Consider the following 6,210-nt stretch of genomic DNA (forward strand, 5'->3'; position numbering starts at 1 on the left):
CCCCTGACCCCGTCAGCCAATTCCTTTTCCCAGCGTCGCTCCCGAAATTTGTTCCGCGGTTTCAGAGCCCATGAAGATCTGGGCAGTTACAGTTCCTTGGTTCTGTATCGGGGGGTTACTTCCGATTTATTAAATTCATGATATTTACTTTATTGACTCTATAAATTTCCAAGGGTCCTGACGTGGAAACATGCGTTGCAGGTTCAACGCCGGCGTTCTCTTTGGGTGTTACGTCTTCCTTTCCTTGCAATCTGAAAAACGACAGACCCTCAGTCGCCAATGGATTGATTGTCAACTGATGATTGACAGCCGACAGGTTAAGCCCCGCCTCTTGTCCCAGCGGCTGATGTGATTGGCTGCCAGCAGAGGCACAGGTCACAGATCAATAACTGTATCTGTACATCAAATACACTTGAATGATTTCGATCTGCGGTAATGACAAATATGAACATTTCATAGACATCAAGTAGGCATTCCGCATAAATTATACGTAAATCTAATTAGATTTATTATTTCACTTTGACAACTAATAAAACAGAGTAAAGAATTGCAGCCTCTTTTCATTTCAAGTTTGTAAGATTATTATTATTTTTCTTGCCATTGTTACTATAATCATATTAACAATTATAAGCAGTAGTATCATTATATTTTTGACCAAAATTTCATTGTTACTCTATCATTTAATGGTGCATGGAATAGAAATTCAGCAATAAATCGATAAAACATTGAAAAATTATATACTTGAATACACAAACACACATATCCATCCATCATCCTAAACAACCATTCACTCACTCATTCATTCAGGGATATTTTTCCCATTTTTTTCCTATTAATCTGCATATATAATTATGTTATATACAACAATAATAAACCATTTTTTAAGGTACCTTACTCTGCACTCAAAGACATATATACATTTTATGTATAAATATAAGTATATACATGAAAGAAACACATTGCATATAGATTTAAACATGGAAAAATATGTGGGATTGATGAAATATAAAATAGATGAAATGATTGGAAGGTGAAACAAACAGATGGACACAGAAACTGGTGAAACAATGAATGAATGAATGAATGAAAGGTTTTCACCGGGTTCAGATCAGTGTGTGTCGGCTCTCCGTGCCCGGATGGTGAAGACGGATTGAACCCCATGTTTAGACCGAATACAAGATCGGGACACGTGAGCCGCCGCCGCCGCCACCACCGCCGCCGCCACCGACTCGCTCCTATTGGTTCAATCAAGGCCATGAGGCGGGGGGGGGAGATGGCCGGCGAGATGAAGGAAAATGAAGGCAGCCGTGAGAGACGGATAGATGGAGAGATTCCTCGACCATATGAAAAGACAAAGAGCGATGAGGAGGAGGAGGAGCAGGAGGCCCGCAGCAGGAGATTATTGTTTCTATTTTTCATTTATTTCCTTTGTCTCAACCTGATTTTCTGTTTAGACGCTCGCCGTTCTCATACCTTCATACCGCCTTTTATTAAATCTCAGCCCGCCGCTGTTATTTATGGAGGCCGGCGTCACGTGGCCAATTAACCCCCCGGACCCCGGGGCCACGGCGCCGCATCGTGTTTAAAGGATAATAATAGGGAAGGTGAAAAAAAGAAAAGAAAAGAAAACTGCAGCCTTTATTGCAGCCGCAACCCGAGCGCGATCCATCTATTCTACAAGGGGCTTCAATAACGGCAGCACAGAGGCAGTTAGCATCAGTAAACGTTAGCCGTGTGGAGTCTCTCGACGTCGAAAAATTCTCAGCAGCTTCACCGAAGGCTCCAAATTGTCCGTGTGTGTGAATGCGTGGGCGCCCGTGATTGACGGCTGACCCTGTTCTAGTTAAGCCCCGCCCCTCAGCCCATTGTAAACAGAGAAACCAGTCAATTTTAATTAATTTTTAATTTTTTTTACATTATTTTATTTCATTTATTTTGTCGTAAATTAGGAAATAATTTCTACTTCAATACTTTAAACTGTAATTTCCAGTTAATTACCTTTTAAAAAACGTTTATACTGTTTTTTCTGTTTATACTGTTAACACATCCTACTGGTTTATATATACTGTTATCCCTATTTTTTTATTTTCAGTTTTCTATTTTTGATAACTTTTCTTGCACTGCTCACTTTCTACTGTAAGTGGCTGAAATTTCCCCAATATGGGAAAATTAAAAGAATATTCTATTCTATTCTGTTAACTGCTAATAACTAGCCAGCCAACTTGAGGACAGCTGCTATTCTGCTATTATTATTGTTGGTTTTGTAATTATTATTATAATTAATAATCATAATAATAGTCACAATAATAGAAATAATATGTCAGATTTGTATTGCGCTTTTGGGGACACTTGAAAAAAATGCATGAAACTAAAATAAGCTCAAATAAAATAAAATGAAATAAAATAAGATAAAATTAAAACTATGTGCCAGTTTGAGCAGTTTTGAGTCGGGCTTTGACGTTTGGTAAAGAGTCTGAACCGCAACAAAATGCTAAGCCCCCCCTCTTCTGGTCCTGGTTCTGTTGACGTCCAAGCAGTTAATCTTGGACGTCCGTCCAGGTTTTGATGTTGGTTAGTGGTGCAGTGATCACACTGCCATGATTGGCCCCAAATGTTCCCAAACTGGACACCTTCCAGAAAATGATTGACCTATATCATCCAGAGAGCGGCAGAGGTTTGACTTCGACCTGCTTTATTAGCGCCGACAATCAGCTGGACTCTCGCCCGTGGCTTTAGCTTCCGCTGCCAAATCGGCCGAGGGCCCAAACGTATACCAGTGCTTTTTTTAATCTGCCCAGAAACCAGCGATGACATTCCAACGCCGCTATTTACCCAGTTAGCATTGATGCTATCGGGCGGTAGCTCGGACGCGAGGAAGGGACTCGATACCGGCAAGCCTGTGGCCTCTGGAGCGGCAAGGACTGAGTGGGAGCGCTGAGACGGAAAAGACCAAAAAAAAAAAAAGAAACACAGCCAAAGGTAATGTGTGTGCAAGTGTAAATGGTGTGTGTGTGTGTGTGTGTGTGTAGGGAGAAATCTATCTTTCTGGTTGGCTGGTCGAGACGCCAACAGCATCAGATTGATGCCAGAGAATGTTGGATTGGAGGTTCGTATCTGGACTGAAAATGAAGCGCCCGCAGATGCATGTTGACGAGACGGCCCTGGGTGTTAGAGACCTGATTATATCTCTGCGCGTGTGTGTGTGTGTGTGTATGTGCATACGTGTGTGTCTGTGGATGTGTGTGTGTGTGCATGCACGTGGGTGTCTACCTGATGTGAAAATCTAAAATCACCCCACACTGTTGTTATGCTAACGAACTGCTGTCACACTAACAAGCTTGTGATTACTTTCTTTGTTTTGCGGTGTTGCATTAACATGTTTGTGTGTGTTTGCGTGTGTGTGTGTGTGTCACATTCAGCGAAAACAAGGACAGCAGACTGGACGAGCGACAGGAAAAAAATAAATGAATAAAATTAGGCATTTAAGAAATGACCATAAATTAACTCAACAATTAGGATATTTATGAAAATCAGAAAAAAAAACTGATTCATTTATTTTGCGCTGAACAGTAACAGACGCCCCCTGTGTTTAAAATAAATGGAGATTATTATGGGATTATCCTGGTTTTATAACCTGTGCATCATTTTGTTTACGTCATCTGGCGGGGGGGGGATTTTCTTGCAGGGTGTCTGAGATCTGTTGGGCAAATGATCGGAAATTTGAAGTGGGCGTGGTTAATGCGGAAAACTAGAGGCGTTGTCATGGTGATGGATGGTTTTGAGGAGGAAAGGGTAAAAGGATAAGGTATAAAAAGCTTCGCAAGACATCACGTAAGGTTTATAGAGACATGCTAATGGATAGCCATCAGATGTTAGCGTCAGCGGAGGACGTCTGGAGCAGAAAATGACCATGCATTTCGTCACAAACTCCAAAAGGCTAACCAGGGGGCAGAAGTTGCAAAGATGGGCCTGTCAGGACTCCAAAGTGTTCCTGGGTAAGACACTGAACCCCTGCCGTTGCTCCAGATAGTCTAGTTAACGTCTTGCATGGCTGCTCTGCTAAATCACTGACAACCATTGCATGAACCCGTTCAGGATGCACCGTGGCTGCATTGTAGTTGGAACTACTTTGTTCCTGTACTTGCAGTTGTCATGTGGAGTTCGAAGAGGCCTTTAGCCCAGAAGGGGGGTCGGAGCCGGTTTGGTCACATTTTATACAATGGATTTCCCCAACTGGTGGTGGGGAAAACTGGAGTTTGCATGCCCCCATGATTCTGCGGGCCCTATCGCCCCCTGGTGGGATCTCCAATGGTGAACTTTTCCTTGATCAAGGAAAGGAAAGGAAAAGGAAGAATCAAAGAAAAATTCAAGGAACCCTGAAGTTTGACGACAACAGAAGCCACCAAAGAACCCCCCCGGGATGATCTGGTGCCCCCACCTGGTGGGGCCTAAGAGAGGGCTGGTGAGTGCACCCCTCAGCCCCTTTTGCCCTGGATAGAAAAAAAGGGTTGGGCTTACCGCTCAAAGCGGGGGGACATCAGGGTTGGGTACTGTGGATTGCAGTCAAAACAGGCGGGCGATCGGGGAAGGAGCCTCCGGTTAGAGATGTTCCAAGCTCGTCCACTAGGAGGCGTCTTGGTCAACCCAGAACGTCATAGTTCAGTCAGCTTCACTGTCAGTTTCTCCCCATGTGCCGGACATACAGAGGAATCGGCAAGACTTTTCTCACAATCCCACGGTGACATGAAATTAACAAAATAATAATAATAATCAAGTGCAAATTAGCAGGAGTATTTACTGATACATTAAACAGTAAATATTGAACTAAATGGTATGAAGTATAACGTGCACACAGATACAGACTGATATTTGACGGCACGAGAGAGTAGCAGCAGATGTTTTTTTGTGTACAGTTTAGTGCAAAGGTCAGTAGGTAGTGCCATAATGATATATGGTGCAATAGCAGCATGATGGCTTTCTCGGTGCAAAGTAGCAGTAGTGCAAAAAAGTGGCAATGTTTTGACACATTATCAGAGTCCAGTACAGAGTGGGTGGAGAGATTGGTGTCCAGGGTGTGAGGATGGGGAGGGGGTGAAGAGAGAGAGAGTTCAGGATCTTGGTAGTGGGGCAGAATGTAGGGAATGGGATAGTGGGAAGAGAGTTCAGCATCCTAACTGCCTGGTATATGAAGATGTTGGTGAGTCTGGCCCCGAGGCTCCGTTACCTTCTCCCTGAAGGCAGGAGGCTGAACAGGTTGTGTGCAGAGTGGCTGGCATCACTTCCAACTGAGAACGCTGTATGGGTGAGGCGGGTGGGGTGTATGGGAGGGGAGTGGGGCACCGATGATCCTTCCAGTTGTGTACACGATGCGCTGCAGAGCTTACCTGTTGTAGTCCATGCAGCTCCTGCCCCACACAGTGCTACAGCTGCTCAGGATGCTCTTGATAGTGCCCTGGTAGAAGGTGTGCATGGTAGGCGTGGGGGCTTTCGCTTGCTAGAGTTTGCAAAGGAATTAGAGGCGCCACCTTGGTGGTCCAGGAGAGGTCCTCACTGGTGTGCAACCCCAGGAATTTGGGGCTGCTCACTCTCCACAGCAGTGCCATTGAGCCATGGAGGGATTGTAGATCTTTCTGTGGCTGTAAAACTTTATTTAAACCAATGAAGAGACAGCAGAGATGGATGGACCAACACTGGCTGGCCGGTTTCTTGGTCTGGACATGTATGCCTCTCGTATGACGCCATCTTGAAGACAGCTTTGTCCCGGCAAGCAGCTGGATCATAATTCCTAATTCGTCATTGATAACCTCCTAGGGCAAATGTTCCGTTCTCCTTTGGACCCTTCCGGTGTTTTCCACACCAAATGTAGCCGTGGGAAAGATGGGCTTGAGCTGCTACCAATCAGAGGAAAGGAGCCACGGAGCGACCCGTGGGGTTTTCCCATTGGAGGAGGTGGGGCTCTTTTTGGAACACAAAGTGTCCATTTTGATCTTTTGAGCATACAAGTCAAGCGGTCGACTCGATCACATCAATTAGCTTTTTTTTTGTTTATTAATCTGGTGATAAAGGGTTAGGAAAAACATGTTGTGTAATAACCATCTCCTCCTCCACGCTGCCCGTCTTCGTTCCCGTCGCCCGCAGGGGAAGTCGGATTCAGATGCCGGCGCTCCTCCAAAGAACAACCAGGCCTTCGGATTCTGCCGCCTCTCGGCT

Source organism: Fistularia commersonii, chromosome 31 (assembly GCF_037954325.1).
Source record: "Fistularia commersonii isolate RoL2024-O1a breed Wild chromosome 31, RoL_Fcom_v1.0, whole genome shotgun sequence".
NCBI classification, from domain to species: Eukaryota; Metazoa; Chordata; class Actinopteri; order Syngnathiformes; family Fistulariidae; genus Fistularia; species Fistularia commersonii.